The following is a 26,455-nucleotide window of genomic DNA, read 5'->3' as shown; positions in this document are numbered from 1 at the left end:
TGATCCAGCTCTCATGCCCATAATCTGCAAGTTGTTAGGAGTTCAGGTTCTACCTTTAAATGACAAATATTTAGGTTCTCCTCTATTTACTCATAGAGGCAAGATTTAATCTTTCAGACGAGGGGTTGATAAGACGAAGATGAGACTCTCAAGTTGGAAGGATACCCCCTTAAACCCAGATGGAAGAGAGGTCTTAATAAAATTTGTCACTTCAACATCCAGCATTTACCAAATGAACTGCTTCAGAATACCAAAGCTAACCTGTCAAGATATGAACAACTTACAAAGGGACTTCTTCTAGGGGAAGAACTTTGAAAACCCCACTGGTTATTATCCTAAGCCTTGGACATCCATATGCAAACCTAAAGATCTTGGTGGATTAGGATTTATGAACATGGAACTTTTAAATAGCTCCATGATAACAAAAATAGGATGGAGATTGGAACATGATAAAGACTCTCTATGGTTCCAATTGATGGATGTCAAATACTTAATAGGAAGAAATGTGCTAAATATGAACACCAAAGCTAAAGATGAAGATTCTTGGATATGGAAAGGAGTTCTTGAAGGTATTCAAAACATTCAACAACATTGCTTCTGGAGAATAGGCAATGACAACAAAATAAGAGTCTGGAAGGAAATATGGAAACCTGATTCAACTTACAAGCTCACAAAACCTGCAAACTGCCCAAATGATATTGCTCATTTAATGACAAATCATAAGGAATGGAACATTCAGCTTATTCAACAGACCTTCAATCCTGATATTGCTCAAGCCATCTCTGCTCTTGTTATTCATCCCAAGGAAGAAGACAATATGCAGTGGAATCTCAATGACACGGGAAAATTCTCTGTTAAAGCTTTGTACAAAGCCAAAATAGAGAATCTTTACAGAAATGACCAAGTAACAAGAGACTGGGGATCTATATGGAATATGGAAGTTGCACCTGCCATAAAAATCTTTCTCTAGAAATGTGCTCATGAAATCCTCCCAACTAATGCTAAAACTGCCAGCATCCTTCACTATATTGATCCCATATGCAAAATATGCAAAAGTGGAGAGGAGACAATGACACATATGTTCCTCAATTGGCCAACTGCTACTGATGTTTGGCAGCTTATGTTTGGTGAAAATCATGGTCTTTTTGATCATCAAACACTTTTCATGGATTGGTTCAATACTTGGTTTCAACATACAAGAAATACTGCAAATATCAGCACTTATGCTACTACTTGCTGGTTTATTTGGAAGCCTAGATGTGATCTAGTCTTCCAAAACATCACACCCAATGCTAAGAAAACCTCTCTTAGCATTCAACAACAGTTATGTGACTATAACAGAACCAATAATTTGACACATCATGCTCTGAGCTCTTAGGGGCATACCTCTGACCCTGGTATTCAAAGAGGAGACAATGGATTCCATGTTGGGATCCCTCAGCAACAGCAGGATTATGGTTACATAATCAAAATCTGCACTATACAAGATCCTAACAGTAATCAGTTTTTCTCAGCGCTAACTATTACCGATTTTGCAGGCAACTATGTTGATAGCAGAGGACACACATGCCATTAGGGAGCAGGAACTACCACAGGGAAAAGCAGCTTTTGAATGCCGAAAACAATTTAAACATTAAACCAGTAATTTTTGTTTTAACGGGTGTTAAACTTCTTCGTAGACTCCAAAATTTGCAAACTTTAAATTTGGCTATTGTCTGTAAGAACCTTAGCAGTGGATCAGATGTTTGTCTAAACAATGATACCACTAGCTTCATAATGTATCACTTTCCTTAGGCACTGCCTAAGTTTTATTTAAAAAAAAAGATCCCATCGTTAGTTCCCATCCCATAGCATAGCTGTGGGTACGTAGGCAGCCGTACACAACAACTACGGTGCAGCTGAGGTTACATCTATATATATTGTTTTTCTTTTTTTTTTTAACGATAAGCAGCCGTACAGAATCACTTGTTTTTGGATTTCTCCTCTTCAAGAGCAGTTTGGTTTCCTTTGAAGTGTCCTGTTCTTAGCTTTAAATTGGATCGGTTTCACAATTTATTTGAAGCTAAACGTGATTTCTCTTACGAGATACCAATTGTGGACAAATTAACATCTTGAATCTTGATATTTATCCTATGTTAATTTGCATATGTTGTCTTTACATATTACCCGTTTCTTCAAATATTGTTCAGTTTTTATCTAGTGTTTCTCCCTTTTGCATTGCAAATTTCTCTTCGTAAAAATTCTGATATCTAGAACTAAGTGTCCAACTGCAGCTCTAATATTTCCACTGTAACATTTGGGATAATCAACTAAATTTGTAATGTAACCAAATAATTGTCCTGTCACTTATTTATCCACTGACGGCGGGATGCAAATTCAAATAATTATGCGCACTTACCCTGCCAAATACGAGCCACTCCAGATTTGGTGTTGCTTTGATTAGAGCAATTAATAGCTCATCAGAGTCTGCTTCCACAGTTATGGTCAACTCTTTGACATTATGAAAGGTTGGTAAATTGTTAAACCGACCATCTGGAATGAAAAGAAGCTATTCTTCCCAAGGCACTAGCAACAAATGAATCAGGTAAATGGAGTCGGATGAAATACCAAGGAAGAATAATCAGAAACTACTCCAAAGAAGCAAAGTTCTATCTACAAAATCCACAAATTTAATGGTCTCATGAGAATCGGGAGGGTCGATGAGTTTTTTTTATCTTGCAAAATTTTGTATGCCACAAAATTTTGCAAGAGGTTGATACCAACTATCAGCCAAGATTTTATGTTTTCGAGGAAATGTTTAAATGAAATTTGACATTAACAACAATTGATGGATGAGATCTTTAGAATTGATGAGTGGGATTTAGGTCGGGGATCCTTAGGATAATAACATGAAATGTGAGGTCTACCAAGAAATAGCAGCAATTAACAATTGCTTAGTTGGTCGGTGGACTGATTTACGGCTAAAGAGGTTCAGATTTTCGAATCCCCACAATCTCTTGTTCTTTGTGGCAAGTAGTTATGTGCTTTCAGATGTCCTCTTGATATAATTACCATAGCGAAGCCATTACAACAAGAAGACTTGTGAAGCGTATAACTGCGAGCCATAAAGCTAGTCTAAATCAAACCCTGCACAAATTTTTAGAAATTTTTCAAAAACAAGAAACACAAGATACTAACAAACCCCACTACAGAGTAAATTGTCCACTGTCAAACCTCTTTCTCAGACTACTTAAGATTTTACATGGACTTTCAAGACATTGTTTGCAACTACCAAGCTAGCTTGTATAGAAGAACTTTAACCAAACAAAAAGGTCTTGATAGTGGGCAATACTAAATTACCCTGCAGATTAGTAAATAGTGACAGACTTCATTTTGGCCAAACAAACCTCCCTGTAAGAAAGAACAACATGGAATACAATCAGAAACCGTAAAGCAATACAAGAAAAGCATATTTTACGCACAACTGGAGTAGTATTGTTTTACAACATAGTACACAATGATCTGCAGGGAGGTTTGACTAAACAACGTTTCACGTTTGCTTAGCCATATAATCTACCACAACACATTACTTGATCATTTCAGTTACTAATTAAAGTGACATGGGTCGAGAAGACCCTCTATCAATGATTCATGAGAACTGTTGACTGCCTTGCAAACCATATTTCTGCACCTATTTCGATTTTAACTGGCAGTTTCGCCTCTATCTTGTTGAAACATGTGCAGGCCTAAATCCAAAACTGTGCATAGCAAAATCTCGAGATTATTATACTTAAAAAGAAAAGAAGCCAAAATATATATCCAGCTATGTCCAGTTGAACAACATCTTGGATGCTCAGACTAAAGCATTTTACCAACCATATATGAAAAGAACCAGCTCCTTGCTAAGCAGTTTTAGAAATGAGAACAGTTTTAGAAATTTTTACTATACGGTTGATGGTCAGTGGTTATCCAAATATCATTTAGAAGTTCAATTTCGGTCCAATCAGGACAGGGACAGCTTTTGATGATAAACCAGGTCCTTGAAAAGCAGGAAAGATAAAACAATAAATGTAACAGTTGAATTGATCGATCGATAATAGATATAATGGTATCTAACCTGAATGCAGCTTCAAGCTCTTTGTTTTCAGGATCCAATTTCAAACCATCCAAAAAGGCATCTTCTGCCTCATCAAGCCTCTGTGGCAATTATTGCAGCAACAATTATGGTAAAGGAACTTCCAAAAAAAGAAATTAACTGACAAGGAAAAATAACAGGATACATATATTCAGTAGTTTGAGTGCTGCTCCTTTCCTATAATGAGCCTTGGCCAGTCTGGCCTTGCCAACACACATTGTTTAGCATCTTTTAAAGCATCAACTCCATTATTCAAATAGACATGGCACAGACTTCTGTTGGATAGTACAGCTGCATCACTACGATAGATTCCACTCCCAAGGGCCTGTAAAACAAATCCCTTAAGCAATCAACATATTATTGGGAAAAGAAAGAAAAAGACAGTTTGAATGAAATAAACCAAGAAATGAGAAATGTTTATCACCGCATCAGGGATTTTGGGAAAAAAATATGAAAATCATAGATACCGGTGTTTCCTCATTTGAACTGTACTAGAGAGACAACATGTGCCTCTCTCTATGTCATTCCTGGATCATGTTTTGGCACATAAGTAAATTACAAGCATAGCGGCATATGAATATACAGTACATATTCCCTGTAATTACCAATTCAAATTTGTTTCCATATGAATGCTTCAGAATTATTGCGCAAGAATGTGTATGCTTTCGTGTTTCAACCTTCATTCTTTAGCTATCAGTCACATAGCTTATATAATTTCAAACTCATTTTAAACGCTCAGTTAAAACAAAGTACCTGTGTGTACCAATATACTGCCAACCGGTACTCCTTCCTCCGGAATGCACTTGTGCCCCTTGATTTTGCCTCAAGAAAAACCTCGTCCTATTTACAAATATCTGTCAATAGTGATAATTTATTATAATATGTTTGCGCTTCTACTAGATATACACATTTATAAGCTGAGCATCATCTGATGAGAGTAAAAAAACTGCTAAATGCCAACAAAAACGAAGAGTATGAAATACAAATTAACGAGCCAATAATAGTCGATTGACACTTCGGACAACAAATGTTGAGTCACTCTATGAAAGCTCAATAGTGAGATAAAAATTTATATTTACCGTAAATGTGAACTTTCCAGAATCTGAATGCTTCATTAATCCATCAATGCTCCAGTCCGCATATGATGGAACAGGAGATGTCATGTCCAGTAAGTGAACACAGACACAAAATACCTATAGCTTACAATATCGGTAACATTTGGATCTGCACCAGCTTCAACCAGTAGCTTGATGATTTGTAATATCCCCACTTCAGCTGCAAATGGGAGAGCTTTTACTCCACCTGGTCCACCATTTGGATCAACACCTGCCTACACAGATGGGAAAAGATTTAAAATAAGAAATTAGAAATGGAAGATTCATCCATCACCACTGATACACACTTCCTAAAGAGCAAACCAAAAGAAATGGAACCAAGAGCAACATGGAAAGTTCTATAATATACGTATAAAATCAGGCGAAGTAAGTAGAGCTTGAATAGCTTCAAGTTTCAACAGGATGATACTAATTCACAAACTACTGGTTCAGATCACCCAAACTAGTCTAAGTTACAACAAATGTAGTAAAGTCCAACAAGGATGTAAACGGGGATTTCAACCTTGCGTAGATGCTCCACGCATTGCCAAGATTTGGAACGGATGGCTGCCACAAGTGGAGTAATCACCTCGTTGGAGAACAAATTGGGCTGCAATGACAAAATGGAAGATAAACTTAATTGGTGACTTCAAGAAAAAAAAAACTGTACATGCGATAAAAATAATTATATATTCCCCTGTGCAAGGATGAGGTGCCTTTATACACTGAAGGTGACAAGACTAGCAATCCGACAAATCAGCCAAAGGGAAAAACCTTAATGAAGTGGCATTCGGAAGAAATAAAACTTCTACATAGCTTTCTTTGGTTATATCTACATAGCAATACAATAAGAAGGTATATCTTTGGTTATATCTACGTAGCTTTCTTCTAATTTCGAAGTTCCTCTTCTTTCTTAAATTTTAACAAGCATAGATGGCTTTGACGTAAGATAGATCAGACAGCTAACATCTTATCAAAATAAGATTCAGGTTACCACCTAGAGACTTTTTGAGTATCTACAATGCAAAAAGGCACACCTGTTCAGGAAGAAAAATAAATGCTACTCACGTTGGCATTTTGATGCAGAAGAAGCTTAACTGTATCCTCATGTCCATAATAGCAAGCAAATTGAAGGGGGGAACCAAAATCATTTGAAACATCTATGTGAATGCCTTTTGAAAGTAATAAGATTATGACGTCATTATGTCCCGTAACACAAAAAAGCATCAGGGAAAGGCCTCATTCAGACTACTTGGAGATGTCTACAGAAAATCTACCAGATCAATATCACTACAAAAAACTTGAGCATTGGCAACCAAGCTAGTTTGGTTGCCGAATATGAGTTTTTAGTTGCCAAACACATTGGCAACTAATGGTAGTTGCGGAGCCTAAGTTGCCGTATGGGGTGTTTCCAAATGTAAAGGCAATTACTAAAAATACATAGTTGCCATGATTTCATTTGGCAACTTATGTTACAGGAGCCAAATACGTTACTTAGTTAAATGCTATTAATTAAAACCACAAAATTTTGCAGTTGTTCTAGAGTTGCCAAACATATTAACAACATAATCATCGTAGTTGTCAGTAACTTTCCACATAATATGGCAACTAAATTAAAATCTTGTTGTGGATTTATTTAGCAATTAATTTGGTGGTAGCCAAATACTATGATTTCATAATTTCAATAGGTATAGACAATTAAGTTGAAATTGATTGATAGTTATCGAATCGTTAAACAATTAAATTTACTAGTTGGCATATGGTTCCTAAATCATTCCGCAACTGTGATATTGTAATTATTTTGGTTGTATGCATGGATGATATTGTAATTAATATTGTAATTAATATCACAATTAATTATTATATTTATATGGTAATTAATATCTTCATTTATCTTGTAATTAATATCGTAATTAAACTCAAATAATTATCATAATTAATATGGTAATGAAAATATCGTAATTAACCTCATAATTAGTTAATTACTATTTTTGATCATATCCTAATTAATAATTTTTTTTGTATAATGTATGCATTGACAAAACAAATTAATAAAATATGCATTTCATTTCCAGAACCAAGAGAAAAAGTCATAACACGATGCTTCAAAAAGCCATACTACACGTTATCATCCTCCCTACCCTAATATCCTAATACCAGAAAAAAACAAGAAAGAAAAAAACACAAAACAAAGTAAAATAGAAATTCATTCATCACTGGCTGGCCCACTCCGAATTGGAATCCTCCACGTCAGTCTTTCAAATAAAGAAAATCATTCATCATCCATGGCACCTTCCACATTTCGATCCTCCATATCAGGATAGTCACGGATGTAGTTTTCATCCTCTAGGTCATCATAGTCATCCTCATCATTTTGACCTTCCACATCAAGATCCTCATCTCGCCCACTGACCTCTGCATCATCCTCCATTTCATCATCTGATACATCTGGTACAACCATGGAAGGATAATGTTTAGAAAAAAAACTATTAATTAGATCAGTAAGCCGACGTGTTTCTCTTCTCTGTAGCATGTTTTCTGTCTGTAGAGACTCAATTCTTCCATTCAACAATTGTATTTCTTTTTCCCTTAAATCAGCCAAACTCTTGTGAGTGTGAGAAGCTTTGCGACCACGTTTGTTAAGACTCCCACGTTGTTCATTATAGACAGTTTCATATATGTCAGATGGAGTTTTACTAGATTCTCCTCGCAGTGTTGCTTCTTTCATGTCCTCCATTGTTTTCTACATAAATTACAGATAGCTATACATGATCATATACTGTTGCAGAGATATATTTAGACACAAAATTCTAAGTATATTTGTAGTATGTCTTACTTTCATCCCCTGACATTTCGGTGGCAATTTTTTTGAACCATGGGTTTCTGAAAACAAAATCACTGCATCACAAGGCTTGTTCTCCGCAATCTTTGAAGCAGCAAGCAGTTGCAAACAAACCAAGTAAGTTAACACTACACGGTATATAAACGGATTCGAACCAACATCAGTAGACAAATAATGAGATACAATTAATGCATACCAAATCATATTCTACGCTGGAAAAACTTCTGTTGCCCGCACTATGATTAATTTCCTTTGCTTTAGCAGCCGCAGTCCCTCTGTCTGATTTTTTCTGTCATTTAAACTCCACCATATGTTAGGTTAAGCAACTCTGCAGTGTATTCATAACATATATAGCTTGATATTCTAAACATTCTACACATACTACAGGAGGCTCTTTCATGGAAAGTCAAAACTTCATTTTATTTGCGACAGTCTAAAACTAGGTATGCTACGCATATTTGACAATAGAAGAACAGATATGAAGTTCAAATGCATACCCTTGCGGAAAAGAAAACACTCCTAACTAGAAACAATAAATTTTCAAAGAAGCAATGAAATTGTATAAGGGGTGTATCACTAGGTGACATAAAATTGGATATGCTATCTAATTTTATGGTTATAATGTATCCACAAGTAAATTCAGAATCTAACACATAAGCAATGATAGTTTGATGAAAAGATCACATGTAACTGAATGTATATACCTTGAAATCTGGCGTGTCGAAAGTCTTGCACATATATATCCAATCCTCTTTGTTAATCTCCAGTTCAGAGGGTGGTTCGGAGGCCAAAGCTACCTCGTTACTACTAAGGTTTTGAATCTTTAGGTATGCTTTATGAATTTTGTGCCTATGCCTGTTATATGCATTCCTCATTATTTTCTTGATTGCTTCCTCTGGGTCTTCTCCAGTGCTAGACTTGATTGTAAAGTAGTCCTGGTTGAGAAAAAACTGATTAGCTGGGAGTTATAATTGACATTAAAACATCCGAATTATTGCTTTCACAAAAAATATTATTAAAATTGGAATAACACAGTGACTTCTAATACATACATAGAGATTTTTGATCACCCGCTGAATTTTTTCAGGAGGAATATCATCAAATGCATCGTAATTCAAGGGACAGTTCTGACTTTGCCTAGTCCACATGCACACTGAATTGATTGCGACTTCGTTTTTATAACCACATAGTCTACCTTCATAGAGATCCATTTCAAGTATTTGTCCCCTGAATTTGGAAACTTCCTTCATACAGCTGCGCCCTCTTTTTTTCCTTAATGGTACAACTGTTTAATATTAAAAATGAACATATAAGTGAACTCGCGCAAAAAAATAAAATGAAGTGTTCTGCATCTTTTATTTTCACATATGCATACATTTATACTTACTCGTTATTTCTGCAGTACCACATTCTTCATTTGATTGGGGAGAATTAGATGTTGAACGTGAAGGATGCTGCCGCTGGAGGTGTTGATCTTCAGAGTATCATTTTGTTATGGCTCATGGCGTGAACTATTCTGATGCAAGATGTTTTGGTTTCCAAGAGGAGCGCCATTTGATGGTGTTTGAGATTGTCGTTGGGAAGATGAACTTCGACTACCCTGATGTTGTAATCCCAATGGTTGTTGCCGAGAAGAACTTGATACTTGAGTGTTATAAAGTTGATCTGATTGATGTTGGACTTGACGTTGTCTTTGCATATATCCTGCATTTGAAGCATTGTACTCTGCCTCAAGCGATCTTTGTACCCTATTATTGCCGAGTCCCCTTGGAGATCTCCTTAAAGAATTAATAAAATCATTAGACCTGTTGGTTAGTACTCGATTACTACCAAGTCCTCTAGGAGATCTTCTCGGAGAATCAAGAAAATCATCATCGATTAGAGGTAACCTTCTTGGTGTTATAGGAAGACTTTGTCCACCCCTGTCTCGCGGTGGTGGTGAACTTGTTGGCAAGGGAGTGTTACGAGTTCTTCCTGATCTTTCTTCTGGTGGTTGAAGGTATTCTTCCTCCACTTGTTCATGGTCTTCGATTTGAGATGATGGTTGCTGATTCATTGGATGTTGTTTCTTTCTACGAACTTGTTGGAATATTGATCCTCTTCTTGATTTTCCTGAACGCGATGGTGGTTCAACCAAATCCTCCAATGAATGGCGCACTGATTGTTGACGACCGAGTTGACTAGTCCTTCCTCCTCTATTCTTTACGCTACCTGTAGGAAAACAATGAATGAACAAATTAACACATGCTACACACTTCATTATATACCGTCATCTGACAATATAATTCTTACCGTAATTTGACCTCAACTGTCCAGGAGCTATGCTTGCTATGTCGGAGCTCCCAATTTTTTTCTTGGAAAGTTGTTTTTTGGTTTGAGACATCTGGAAAGGAATAAGAAAAGATCAGTCACGAAACCAAATCTGAATAGCAATAATGATATTACAAAACTATAACAATCCTGTAAAGGAATTTGTCTTGGTGCGGGTGTCATGCGATACTCATAGTTTTTATTGTTGGTGGGTTGTGGGTCGTATGTCATAGGGAAACACATATTGCTGTCACAACTATAGATGCCTTATTTTCTGTTTTGAACAATAGGTGCGGGTGTCATTGCGATACTCTGTAGATGCATTATTTTCTGTTTTGAACTATTCTCCACAACCTGATGGAAAGGAACACCCAACTTAAGCAGGATAGCATACACCCAACTATTCTGCACAACTTGATTGATCCTATGTAACCCCAATTTTTTTTTTTTTTTTTTTTGAGGAAACAGTACTAGAGAAGCTCTAAAAAGCTACAGACAAGGCCAAATTTAGACCAAAACACTAGCCATCAAAATATGTAACCCCAATTTCAGATTCAGTTGAACAGGCGTAATATCAATTTATGAACACATGAATCAAATTAAAAATATGTAACCCAATTTCAGATTCAATCAAATAGCCTAATATCATTTTATGAACTCATGAATCAAATTAAAAATATGTAACCCCAATTTCATATTCAATCAAATATCCCAATATCAATTTATGAACTAATTAATCAAATTAAAAATCGTAAGTTATGTACCTTGCTGTTTTTGATCTCTGATAATTCCCCAAAAAATAAATAAATTTCTTTAACATCTCTGGAATGATTTTAGGGTTGAGATTTATAGCTTTTCCAAAACACCAAGCGGGAATAATCCCCGCCCAAAAGGATTTTCTTTTGATTTTCATCCCGCCCAAAAATTGTTAGGGTTCAAATCGAAAGTTTTTGGACCGACATTATTACCACTTGATATCTTCTTCCAATCCTTATCAATATAATCAAAACAATCATCCTACGGCGATGCAGATATATTTCCAAAACTGTAGAACAATACCCTAATTTTCTGCCAAAATTTCCTCTCGAGGAGAAATTTTCTACCTAAGATAGAGATGGGGAGAAATACGCTGGATCTGGAAGAAACTAGGAGAAAACTATGTTTCGATGTGAAACTGTGATTATACATCTCTGTCGCCTACTTGATGGGTTGAGGAAGATCTAATGGTTATTTTACAACCATGTGTAAACACGTCAATACAGTTCACTGACACGTGCCGTGGGCATGGACACATGGTAAATTCACAGCACATGCCTCCTCACCCTCTAGTGGACATGGTAACATTATATGGAGTTTTTATAAAAAATAATTAAGGATTTTTTCTTTCTTAAAAGTTCAACTTTCAATCTGACAGTGGCTCATTGGTAAAGTTATTGGGGAACGGTACTATAACATATCATTCATGTTAGACCAAAAATCTCGACTGTAACCTATGATTCGATAATTGAGAAGGAATTTTGGAAAAAATAATGAACTCGAGAATTGTTAGCAACATTTGACTCATCAAAATTTTGAATAATTATAGTATGGGAATTAAAACGACCTCAATGTTGGTCGACCTCACTCATTTTCACCTGGACTTTAATAACAACATTAGTCAACATTGGTCGAACTCACTCAGGGGGATACATGTGTGCACTTTGGTGATCTAAGTCAACTAGTGAATCCATGTTTCTTGTCTTTCTTATCGGTCTAAGTTTCGTTATTAGTTTGATGACTTTAGGCAGGGGAAAAAATAATGTCGAGTTAGCGTCCTTTATTTCTCATTTTTAGTTTTTTTAAGTGAGGTTAAGGGAAAAACATATACTAGGATGAGAGGATAAAACAAACAGAAAGAAATATAGTTAGGTATTCTCTTTATTTTTCAAATTATATGATAGATATTTCAATAATATAGTTTCATAGTTCTTTTTTTAAATTTACTTATGTAAATTTTTATGTACATATAGTGAGATTAAACAGATTATATAGAGTCGTATAATCTTTCCTTGGAATCGATTTATGTAAATATCTAAGCATATCCATTGAGATCTAAAGAATTCTTGAGTTGGGTGAATATTTCAACACATTATAAAGACGCCTAACTAAATTACACTCGAATTTTATTGGTTTCTTTGGATATCCACCCATTTCAGAGTTAGGATTATTAGAAATCTATGTAAATCTTCTTCTTCCTTTTTTTTGTTTTCTACATCTTTATGGATTTTTGAATTAGGGCTTTTTTAATCTCCAGTGAGTTTTTTTTCTCAGAAAAATAAGATATTGGTTTTATTAATCAATAAATCATTTTCTTCGTCTAACCACGTTGTTCAATTCTATCTTTTCAATCTGCAGATGGCTAAAAAACAATCTTCCATCACCTACAAAATCAGTTTGCCTTTTGCGTTAGCAGGTACAAAGTTATTTGTCTTAACCGTCGAGCTAGTGCCAACCCAATTTAGTGTACACAATTAACATATATCTTCGAACTTGGTTATAATAAGTATGCGCTCTTAAGCCATGGCATCCTGTTTAAGCTTAGTCCTCTTGAGTTGGGTTGGGGTGCTAACTCCACCAATACTTTACAAAAAAATAAATTTGAAGTTTGAATCATGCATGGTATTTACCATTAACCTTTAACGAAAAATAGTAAATTAAAGATAAAATAGGACTTAAGAATTGAATAGAGTTTTGAAATATTTATCATTCAATTTTGCATAATAGTGGAATCTAGTGTCTTGGTTACCTCTCGCACGCATTGTTAATAATTCTGTATATAATTTTATTAAACCTTTAATTAATTTAATCTTCACAAGTCCGAGAGTTTGAACCTCATCGATTTTAGTCAATTTTATCCTACGTGACTTGTATTTCTTCAATTTCTTTGGTATTCATCAATATAACCCAATATCGCTCGATTTTGCTGAATTTCACTCGGATTCTTTTGAATTTTCCCTTAAGTGCATCAAATTTCACCTAATATATCCACCATCTTCATTTATTTTTGAATGTTTGGATATGATACCATAATATATCAAAATTCATCAAGTGATCCAAAATTCGCATTAGAAACCATAATATCTGCAATTATTGAACGAAAAATCTTCATTTTTACCAGACTTTTATTGTAACTCGAAATCTCACCCGTGAATCAAATAGGCATATCCTTAGAGCGTCCGCAGTGGGCGACTAAACCCAAAGTATATTTGGTCTAGGACCAAGACTAAACCCAAATATAGTCGGTATAGTCCACGCTCAACCACCAGGCGAACGTATAGTCCCGACCTATGTAGTCGATTCGGCCATCTCGGCCGAAATTTCGGCGAAGTTCCGGATTTCGGTCCAAGAAGACAAGATTTTGTTAATTTCGGACGGACGAAATCTTTGCGAAAATTTCGGCCGGAAACGCGTTTAGGTATAACTATATCATAAAATTTTCGGAAATTTTCGATACCTAATACCCTTTAGGTTTACTCTTTAGCCATTTGATTACGTCTCTCCTAAGTAAATATCGGAAATTATCGAATATTAACGGAAATTATCGGAAATTATTGAATATTAACGGAAATTATCGAAAATTATTGGAAGTTTTTTGTATCATGAATAGATAACGGAAATTAACGGAATAATATTCGATATCCGATAGCTTATCCTTAACCTTATCGATATTGAATTTTTGAATTCCGACGGATATTATCGGATACCGAATATCCGGTAACCCTTAACCTTAACCTTATCGGTATTGCCAATATCCGACGGATTTTTATCCATTGACAGCCCTAATGAGGAAGGTGAACAAACAGATTTACTAATACTATGTTTCTTTTAAGTGGGTCAATACTCCCTCAATCTTCTAGTCTGACTCAAACTAGGATTGGAATTAACGCTCCATCCCCATTAAATTGAACCTGGCAACAAACACTTCTTATTATAAAAATTGGAACCGAAATTACACCGAAATTTGAAACGAAATCTCCCCGAGACAACGTACGTTGTACCAGTGTCTCGCTCGGGACCGAGATAAACCGGAATCCGAGATTAACTACCTTGGTCCTGACCCACACCAGGCGGTGGCATAGTCCACGCCCCACACCAGGCGAACGTATAGTGCACGCGCCCATTTTTTTGTGTGTGGGGCGCGTGGTTTTCACCATAAGATCTCGGGTCTCAAGATTTGGTCATCAGATCTCTTTGATGGTGATAGGTAGCTTCCATCTATGGCAGTGAGGTACTCCTATCTTATAGTCCAGCTACACCAAATAATACGCTGGGCGAAACATAGATTACTCAGTCCCGATCTTTCTTTCTCATCTTCATCATATACCCCAGTCACCTCGTTGATATTTCTCTCAACAACTACTTCCTTCGGTTCCCCATCTTGTTTCTTCAATTTCACAGGGATTTCTCTTTTCTTCTTCATTGACTTCGAGATTTCTCTTTTTTTCTTCATTGACTTCGATTGGATGAAGAAGTTGTTGAAACTTGAAAATCAAAGGATTCCATCAAAAGTTAGGGCAAAAGGTAACTGTCTTCTGTAATTTTTTCTTATAACTATGATTTCGATTTCGGTAATGGTTTTATTTTTAATCAATTGTTGAATAGAACCCTCTGGTGGTTGATTTCTGGGTGTGGGTTGTGATTTTGGTTCAGATTTATGTTATTGTTGAAGATTTTAAAAGCTAACTCCCTCAAGACTCTCTATAACTATAAAATGGATTCAGAGTTTAGAGATAACTCTCATAGTCTCATATCAATCCCCCTCTTTTCAATTTAGTTAAAAGAGTCACTTTTCCTTCTTGATTTTACTGATCTGTGCTCTTTTTGTTTGTCTACTACCAGGTTTCCAACGGAGCTGGAAAGGGCTTTGATGTGACGAATTTCTGGTAATTGCGCTCCAATCCTTAACTTATGCCTATTTTTCTCACTAATTTGACTTGCATAGGTTGCTAAAATTTTAATTTGTATACTATAGATTCATATTATCTGTTTGTTGGTTTGACTTTAATCTAAGATCTCTTCTTGTTTCGCAGAAATTTTGTTTCTCTAATCCATAGTTGTTCTGCACCTCCTTTTACGGACTCTCATAGATTGTCTTCTGTTTACTCTTTATGTTCATATGATGGATTTCCAAGACTTCACAATTATTGACAAGAGCTGGATAGGACTTCCAAGAGACCACGATGCATTCAAAGCAGGAGTTCGAAATTTCATAGACTATGCGAGCTGGGATTTAGAACCCGACCAGAAAATATTTTGTCCTTGTAAGGATTGCAATAACAATAAGAGAGAGCTTGTGTCTGTAGTGCACGGACATATTCTGTGGAATGGCTTTATGCCGGGATATGTCGATTGGGTATACCATGGAGAAGGGGAAGACCAGGTGAGGGAAACAACCAATACTGGAAATGTGGTGCAGGACGACGATGAAGAAATGTCTGATTTGCTGCAAGAAATGAACTATGACGCCTCCAATTTTTACAAGTTGCTGAACGATGCGCAGGTGTCACTATATCCTGGCTGTGAAAAGTTTTCAAGATTATCCTTCATTGTGCACTTGCTTCATGTCAAGTCCCTCGGTGGATTGAACATCAAGGGGTTTGATGCGTTGTTGAGTCTCTTGACCAAAGCCTTTCCGGATGCCAAACTACCAAAGAATTTTTATGAGCTAGAACAACAATCAAGGGCTTGGGGCTTGGCTACATTTTGATCGATGCTTGCGAGAATGATTGTGTTTTGTTCTGGAAAGAGAATGCAGATAAAACTTCTTGCCCGGTATGTCATGCTTCAAGATGGAAAACTACTGAATTGAATGTGGATAACGAATCAATCAGAAGAACACCAAGAGGTAAAAACATTCCAGTAAAGCAATTGCGGTACTTCCCATTAAAGCCAAGACTTCAGAGGTTATTTATGTCTTCAAAGACCGCTTCTTATATGCGATATCATGCCAAAAGACGTCCCAAAGATGGAGTTTTGAGGCATCCAGTTGATGCAGAGACATGGAAGACCTTTGATAAGAAGCACCCAGAGTTTGCAGCTGATCCTCGCAATGTAAGACTTGCATTAGCAACTGATGGGATGAATCCGTTTGGGAATATGTTGCATCCACATAGTACATGGCCAGTTGTTCTCATCATTATAACTTACCACCGTGGTTGTGTATGAAAGAGGAAAATTTTATCTTGTCTATGATAATTCCTGGACCCAAATCCCCAGGAAACGACATCGATGTGTATTTGCAACCACTCATAGAGGAATTGAAGGAATTGTGGGATGAAGGTGTTGAAACTTACGATATTTCAAAGAAAGAGAATTTTAAATGTCGTGCAGCATTACTTGGCACCATCAGTGATTTCCCTGCACTAGCTATGCTTTCCGGGTGGAGCACCAAAGGGGAATTTGCTTGTCCGTGCTGTGGGCCTGACCGATGTTCAGAACGACTGAGCAATGGGGGCAAGTATTGTTACATGCATCATCGTCGATACTTGCCTGCTGGTCATCATTGGCGCCACCAGAAGTCAGCCTTTGATGGAGAGAAAGAACTTCGAGAACCACCACATCTGATGAATGGGGATGAAATTGCTCAACAGCTGGCTCATTTTCGACAAGTTCAGTTTGGTAAGAACGCCAAACAGACTGGTCTGACAGAAATAACACCAGTTACTTTTGAACACAACTGGAAAAAAAGAGCATATTTCATGAGTTGCCGTACTTAAGCTCAATTATATGTTTTCATAATGTCGATGTGATGCACGTTGAGAAGAATATTTGTGAAACTGTATTGGGCACAGTGATGAATGTAGAAGGGAAAACGAAAGACAATCTTAAGGCCCGGTTGGATCTGATGGACTGGGGATTACGGCCGGAGTTACATTTGAGACAAGAGGGAGATAAAATAGTGGTGCCAACAGCTTCTTTTGTCATGTCGCCCAAAGAGAAGGAATCTTTTTGTAGAACTTTGAAGGATATTAAGGTTCCCGATGGATACTCATCAAATATTTCTCGGTGTGTGAACGTTAAGGATCGAAAGATTATGGGTCTGAAAAGTCATGACTATCATGTATTAATGGAATATTTATTCCTATTGCCTTACGTGGACACTTGGATGGGGATATATTGGAAGCACTGAGTGAGTTATGTATGTTTTTTAAAGTGTTGTGTACACGGGTTCTCAAGATAGAGGATCTGGATAAACTACAAGATAGTATCGCAATTACTTTGTGCAAGTTGGAAAGAATATTCCCCCCATCTTTTTTTGTTGTGATGATGCATTTGCCCATTCATCTAACACAACAAGCAAAGGATGCAGGTCCAGTTCAGTATCGGTGGATGTATCCGATCGAGAGGTAAGGGTATTCATTTATTTTATGTGCAACATTTGTCTAATTACATTGACGACTTGGGTGAATATTTCTTTTTGTAATTTTTTTTATACAATCACTATTTTTGCATCCTTTGAAGTCTTACTGTAATTACTTTAGGTATCTGCGTAAGTTGAAGTCTTATGTGCGGAATAAAGCTTGCCCCGAAGGATCGATGGCTGAAGCATACCTTATAGATGAATGTATCACTTTTTGTACGCGTTACTTGAATAGTGTTGTTACAAAATTTAATAAACTTGAAAGGAATGAGGATGATGAGGCGCCACAACCTGATGATCGATTAATAGTTTTCAAACAATCCGGTAGGCCCGTTGGAGCTGAAACTTGGGGACAGCTTACGGAGTCAGAGATGAAACAAATCCAACTTTATGCTTTGCTGAATACCAAAGAAGTGCAGCCATATGAGGAGTGCGCGTGCTATTTATTTGTGTTTTTATAGCCATTAACTTGTTCAAGATCTAGTAATATTTTAGCAGTTGTGGTTAACTATGTTAAGCGCTGCACCTGCAGGGAACACAAAAGTGAGCTGCAAAGCCGTGGCTTAAGAGACGCCGGTTAATAGAAGACACATCAAAGAGTTTCCTGATTGGTTTGCAACTAAAGTAAGTACCGATATATCATTGTAAACAATTTCTTTTGCGATTTTAATGACTTTCACTTCGTTTTTTTCGTCATTGATAAACATCTCTATGCATGTATGAATAGATATACCAATTGCATAAAAAAGGTCAGGTGAGTGATGAACTATATTCGTTGAGTCAAGGTCCTGCTAAAGAATGTTTGAGTTACAATGGCTACATTATCAATGGGTTTAGATTTCATACAAGAGAGTGGGAGAGTCGACGAAAGTGAATGACTGTGTGTCCCTCGGGAAGACGAAGGTGTAGCTGAAGATGAAAATGATTTTTATGGAGTTGTGAATAATATTATCGAGGCACGGTATGTGGGTCAACTCCGAGTTCTTCTTTTCAAATGCGATTGGAGACCGATTGCAGGAACATATGAGTTTGGATTTACTAGTGTCCATATGAATAGAAGATATTATGTGAATGAACCGTTTATTTTAGCATCTCAAGCACAACAGGTTTTCTATATCAATGATGTATATAATAAACAAAATGAAGTGTTTATAAAAATGCAACCTCGTCGGTCTTTCAATATTCCATAAATAGATTCGGATGGGGAGACTGAAACAGAAAGCTCGACTTCTAGTGAGGCATATCAAGAATGGCATTCAATCTATTCGATAAAATATCTTAGAGGAACGCAGTGACAGTTTTGTTTGGGATAGGAACGACGTTCCCCCAGAAACTATCAGTCGAGCTGCAGCAGCAGTAGCTTGTCGAAGCCAAGAAGATGAAGAGGAAAATGACACGTATGTCGTTTACACCTCTGATGATGAGGATGAGTATGAATTTGATGATAATAACAACCGCGATGATATGGAATTTTAATAGTGGTGAGTATCATTTCATCTTATTGATCTAATAAAAGTTTTCCCCTTTGTGATGCTTGGATTATTTTGAATTTAAGTTTAATCTATGATGAGTTAGTTACTGAGTTATCTATATGTTATAGGACTTGTCCAGTTATCGACTGCAAATGCCTTGCAAAATGGACGGGTTTCTATGTTTCTCTTATTGGGGTGGGGTGTTGCGAGGCTATCACCTGTTAGAAGTAGAATTTTTTTCCCTGCGAAAGTTGAGTTATGAAACTACTTTGACATAGGGTACTTGGCAATTTGGGAAGACATGACAGTTCATATTTTTAATCTTGTAAACTTCTCTTTCACGATTCCCACTTTTAATCTTTTGTAAACTTTAAGAGTGTTTCAAGACACTCATTTTCTTAAACCATTTCCATGAATGATAATCTAAGCGGAATCTTGTAAGGATCTAATTAAGTTACACATTTCACTGTGAAAACTTTTGTCATGCCTAACAGTGACTGCCATCTTAACAGTTAATGAAGATTAGTTGTTCAAATTCCTTGACTTAAAATCACAATTTAATGTTTTCAAAAAGACTGATTAAGAATGAGTGTGATAGTAAATCAAGAACAAGTATTTATAATTTATCAAATTCTTATTTAATTAATGAAGACTCAATGAAATTTCGGAGGATACTCTTACCCTTACCCTTCCCCTTGTATTTTATTTAATCTAACTTTGGTTCCAACAAGTAATACTGTAGGTGATTTCTTGTCATCCGAATTAAAATATTCAAAACAAGAGCAGAAAACATCCAGCTAATTTTTTTTTCAAGCAAGCTATTTACAAAAGAATGAGAAACATAACTGCAAAGAGCCTCAAACTTTTAATTTAAATGTCAACAGGTGTTTTTACATTAACAATTAACATAATCTAGTTGGTGTATTTGGGTGCTCAAACCTTTGGCAATCACAGTTGCTGGTTTAGTTTCCGAAGTCTTAAGCAACTATGCAATCGGTTAATTGTGCAAGCTTAGTTTCCGAAGAGTTTGGAAACTAGTGCATTATATGTAGTTGGCATATCTTTGTTGCCGAAGAGTTTGGAAACTAATGAAACCTATAGTTGCGATTGACGTGTTGTCAAACTATATAGGAACTAAGAGTTGTCTTAGACTAGTTCCCAAAGCATCAGGCTACTAATATATTTCATGTAGTTGGCATATACTTGTTGCTAAAGAATTCAGAAACTAATAAAAACGGTAGTTGTGTGCAGATTGTTGCGGAAGTATATAGGAACTACTAGTTTCCTTTGACTTTTTTAGATATCATTTGGAAACTAATAGTTGCGAGATTTTAGTGGCATTTGCTAGGATTTTTTGTAGTGTAATTGTATTACAAGCTACCTTCCATAGCGGCAAGATGCAAAGGATGCATATTCTCATACGTTTGAATTTCAGGATTCACACCCATTCTGAGAAGATATGCTACAACGCTCGCACGTCCTTCTATATATGATTCACACAGCGGAGTTTCGCCTGTAAAATACATCACCCGAATATACAATCATACATTTACTCGCAGCCGCTTCAATCAGTACTAAAGCTTCAGAAGTCATAGTGCGACGATACACTGACACCGCCTTTTCTTCCCGTTAACATAAGTGCATTAACCCACTAAGCAATATGCACTCTAAATACCTAGCATTCAATCTAAAAACACCAATCTCATTTCATTACAATTATTTACAAGACGAAACAGAAGAAAATAACAACAGCAATAAATAAAACTCACTGCAAATGGATCAAGTGTGGTATTGATTTTTTTGCAAAACACGTAACATGATTAATAGTAATACAACAATGGAATCAGGAAAACGAAAATGAAAATTCACTCTACTGATTGACGAATTCAAAGAATAGTTAGGCCACCACCACAATCCAACCAGAAACAACCAACAGAACCAACACCTCACAAACAGCTACCACATAAGTCACCAAAACCACCCTACACCACCACCACCAAGAACAACACATCCATTATTAGTCTTTTGGGTTTAAATCTGTTACACTAATTGAGTAAAAAATCTAAAAACAAATACCCCCAATTAATGGAATCCGGTATTGATGGAATTAAAACACCAAGAAACATGTAAGCTAAAAACAAATACCCCCAATTAATTACACCTGACTGGCTTCTGACATTAATATCAACTCTCATTTCCTCAATCAAGTATTTGAGAACATTCATGCTCCGTCCCCTAGTCTCCCATTTCTATCTTTAGTGTTATCAACTATTGCTTGTATTACATCTCCCAGTAGTTGATTTATTAGTGATGCAGATTCTGATACAAACACCCAAGATCATCATCATATTAACAATAGATAATCAAAGAAAAAATAGAAAAAAAAAATCAGGAAATTGATTCATACTTTGGAATCGTTCTAGGTCACCAACATGAGCAGTATTGAGAAAGGCAATAAACAAAGAAGAAACAACTGAATTAGGAAAACAGAGTTCGGGGAAGAAGAAACTATGAAACAAAATAGGGATTAGAGATAGTACGGACTTGCAGCTTTAAGAAGCTCCTCCTGAGAGAATAAGGAGAAGAAAGAGGATTTTTTCTTTGGTTGGGGATAATGAGTAAGAGAGAAGAAGGTTTTAAGACTCGAACACGGTACAGTGAAGAAGCTCATCATCTCTCTACTAATCAGTCACTTCTGGCAGTAAATGTTGCTCAGTTAACACGTCTTATTGGGTCCAGATCCTCTGTAACCGAAATGTGTCTGTCTCTCTGTCCTAACTAATGAAAGAGAGACACCTATTGATACTAATCTCATAAAAATTCAAAAGACTTAAAAACTTCACAATCCAGAAAAGTCCATGGAAGTTAGCTTGATATTTAGAAAACTTGCCATTGATTTGAAATCAAATGCCTGAAAATCGGTTATCTTGACTGTTATTACTTGGGGGATTAAAAACTTTGATGTAATAGTGTTCCTTGTTGGGTTTTTCACGCCCTTATGGCCCAACAGTCGGTGACCCTTATCAAATAAAGGGGAGCTAACTAGGAGCTGCCTAGTTAGGCTAGGAAAAGGAAACAAGTTTGTTATATAATCTCTTGTCCATGAGAACAAGAAGAGCAGCATAGCCGCGACATAAAACAGAGAAAGGGTTTTGGTGCCGGGAAGAAAATAAGATGAAGGAGGAAAGAAGGCAGCCACCATTCAAGGAGAAGGGTGAAGATTATGTGACATTGAAGAAGAAGGGTGTTCTAGTGAACAAACCGGGTTGGTTGGTGAAGATTTATCCACCGCATCCTAAATATCTTCAAAGGGTTTCTAGGGTTTGTTAAAATCCTACTAGTAGTAAGTTTCTCATCTTCCTTGTTTTATTATTGGTTTAATCTACCTAAGTATGTGGCAAAGAGTTTGGTTATCTATCGTTAGTGGTGAATGAGTAGAGAAAGAGGGCATTGTTATTCAAGTGTTATATGCACCTTGAAGTTTTGTGGAACCACAATTTGGGAGATATCGTCGTATCCCATTTGTTATAGCATTGCTCGGTCGACCTCGCATGCGTTGCTATCTCAAGCATGTTTGTCAATGTTAGTGATCAAAACTATGAGCCTTGATTTCTAGCCTACATAGCTAAGTCTCGGACTAGGATAGAAAAGTGTAGCTGAGCTCAAGGAATTCATGGTGATTCATCATACAACGAAGAATATCTATACAAGGAACCGTGGAACTTCATCCAAAAAAAGGTATGTGAAGACTTGAACTTACTATCACTCAAAAGTATATCTCTTCTATCTCCTACTTCTTATGAGACAAAAGTCGTATGCTATATAGACTAGATAATACACACTTAACATTTCGATCTGAGAATTCATTGCTTATCTTTTATCTCGAAATCGTGTGTTGGTAAAGCGTTTCGCTTTGATCACGTTTATCTTCACCTAGTGACGAAAGTCATGAAAATTTTCAATCACTTTGAGAATTGCTATGACGTGAATCGGTATGTGAATAACGGCTACACAGTATCCTCTGAGAATGTCTCAATGATTAAAATGAGAGTTTAGATTACCTAACCATGTATTCCTTGAATCGAAGTTCTCGAACTTTGTTGATCAAGAGAAATCGGGAGGATTATGGAATTGGCTTGCCAAGTCCGCGAACTGTCGGAAGTTCTCGACCGAGAATTTCTGCTAGATTTTCCAAAACTCGTTTGTGTGCTTAGTCCGCGAACCCAGTCCGCGAACTGGCGTAAGTTCTCTTTCCGAGAATTTTTTATGAGTTTGGAAAATTCAAACCGATTAACTTAAGTCCGTGAACTTAAGAGGTTATGATCTAAAGATGTGCTCTGAACATGAAACATTAAATTACTAAGGAATGCTTTATGCAAACCATGGCTATAATGTTCATGAGTCATTCAATCGAATCGAATCATCTTTGTTTCAATTGTGTCTTGTGTAGTTACATAAGATCTCATAGGAATTGAACAACCCTTTAACTAGTTCATTTGAGTCAATTGAACTAGTTATGGTGAAGAAAAACAAGGTTAATATGAAATGTTCATATGGTTAACCTTTTGGGTTACTATGTTGAACATACACGTACACGTTTGGGCATGGTTTTCGTAAACCCAGTAAACGTCTACCCAAGTGTGTACGTGACAAGCTAAGTTTTCGATCTAACGGTTGAGAAATATTAGCTTCAATCTAAATCAGGTTTTCATATAATGGTGAATAAGGATTGCTTTGTGAGCCTTCTATAAAAACAACCTGAAGGAAAGAAGGGAGCACAATGAAGCTCATACCCACATCACAAAATAACCTTTCTTAAATAGGGAGGGAACCCTTGAAAAACTAACCAGTCTCTATGAACCTAAGAAGGTCAAAGACACGACAAACTAGACGATAAGAATCCTGGAGGAAAAGTACAAATTAAAAGATATCTTGCCCTCAAAGAGCCTAGGAAAATCGACAAGAATCTTAGAGTTATCCAACAAATATACATGTGGCAAAAAAGGCGGGAATGTTACATAGTTTTCTTCCCATCATGCCCTCGGCAAGTTGCAAAGAAAATGCGCAAAATGTGTGGGTACAATACCCAATGAACACGTGTCAGCATCTTAACGGATGAACACATGATGAGATGATAAGATAGAAGTATTGAATCATCCTCTAAATAGGAGAGTTTTTCTGAATCAAGGAAACTGTACAAGCGTCACATGAATGAAGCGTGTAAGGAGAGGTCTAATCTGCTCAGACAGTCAAGTCTAAAAAGCAAGACCACATTTAATGAAGGATAAGAACAATACGTGGGGAGATCAGCATCGTGACGGAAGACTCGGACGATCTACACTACGACCCAGAGGTGATAGAGCATGAGGTTCTCCATATAAGATCAGTACGAGGCGAGGAAGAGCGAGACCACTCGGAGGGAGAACCGGAAGAGCCATCACGAGGGATAATGTAGATCCCGTCCGAGGCAGTCAGGATGATGGAGGACAGCTCACCAAGCTCGGACGATCAGTCCACCACGATTTTATTTTGCCTATAAATACCAGTCCATATAGAAGGAGATGGACAACTTATGTAATCTTAGATGGTCTTTCTATAGAGAATATCTGAGAGAGATCTAAATAGATAGAAAGTGAGAAATCTATAAGAGACTTGTAACTCTTTCAAGGGTAAGATCTTATAACCAATAAGAAAACATCTTCTTTCCCGTGGATGCAGGTCTTCATGTCCGAACCACGTTATATGATTGTGTCAATCTTTACATTATACTCTTTACATCTTGTTCATAATTAGATCTTGTATGTTTTAGTAGTTCTTAGTCTTTTATTTCACTTGGATGTAGTCATCAGAAAAGATGCAATTACACTAGCTTTTCTGTTTTGGACATGTCCCCTCGTGAGTTCAGGATCTTCCTCCACCTGGTCTTTCCGCCGACTTACGATGCTTTATCCATCTGATGCCTTTGCTTTCATTTCTTCTCTCCGTGCCTCCAACCGCTTGATCCTCCTCGTTTCTATCACGTGTCTCGCACGATCTGGTATTTTAGCCATCAGCTGATCCTTGGTTCAATACCCAAGGGTCACTTTCTCTCCTAGATTTCTAGTCTTGACTACGAATAAATCGTTTAGGATCTACAAAACCCTAGTTTTAAAACAACTCGCCAAAATCTCTAACTTATACAACTTTTAAAGCAATTTCAACCTTTCTCAAACTCTTAGATGAGGATGAATCGCCGATCTAAGTCCCTGTTCCTGGACGCCAAAATGTAACTACTAGAAATCCAGTAGCACAACCAAGAATACAAGAAACAGATCTAAGACACGATAAAGATTTGGATAAGAAGTTTTTTATTGATTAACCATTCCAAATAATGAAGAATACAAGTTTTTTGAGTACAAGGAACCCTAATCTCTCACTTTAAGCTAAGCTCTTCCTCACCAGAGAATCCCTCCTCCATACATTGCCCAAGGACCTCTATTTATTGACCAATTAACCCTAATGGTGTACAACTCATTTTTCTTCGCTAGGACCTCGTGGAGATGCTTTATACTTCGCCCAGATAATGTTTCTTGAAGTTTTCCCCTTTCTTTTATTGACATCTTTGGGTGTTTGTCGGGACAGCTGTCTATTTTTTTTGCTCCATAATTTACTTACTTTGCAAGTTATCTTTCTAGCCAAGTAACCTTACTTCGTCCATCTTTATTTCGTGGCTGGTGTCTTGCCGAGTACTCCAACTGATTTTTTGCAGTTTAGGTTCTTCAGGTGTGTTAACTCGCCTTATTATACTATCTCGTGCGTGGTTTTTATTTCGTCCGTCATTCAATAATGACGACCCTGACTTGATTTGACAGGTCACTGACGAGGATCTTCAGGAAATAGTGCAAGATCTTTCGGAAGGATTCCCTTGAATGACTTGTGTCTTCTCCTGCGTCCACGTGGCGATTCATAACTTTGGTACCTACAAGCACACTTGCTTAAAGTTTTTAAAAGATAATCAAGCGAAGTTCTGATGATGTGATGATGATCGACTATTGGAACTGAGTATAGATCGATGCATGAGTTTTAGTCTGCCAATCTTATGAGGACGAAGAACGATGAGAGAAAACAAAAGAAAAAAAAAAGGAGTTGGTTGTCCAGGTGGATGCCACCTAACATTGGGAGCAGTGGGAGTACATAAGCTGGGAGTCACAAATCATTTTCGGTTATAATTCCACATAATTTCTA

The sequence above is a fragment of the Papaver somniferum genome, chromosome 1 (assembly GCF_003573695.1).
Source record: "Papaver somniferum cultivar HN1 chromosome 1, ASM357369v1, whole genome shotgun sequence".
Taxonomy (NCBI): domain Eukaryota; kingdom Viridiplantae; phylum Streptophyta; class Magnoliopsida; order Ranunculales; family Papaveraceae; genus Papaver; species Papaver somniferum.
Note: the sequence above shows the minus strand (reverse complement) of the source record.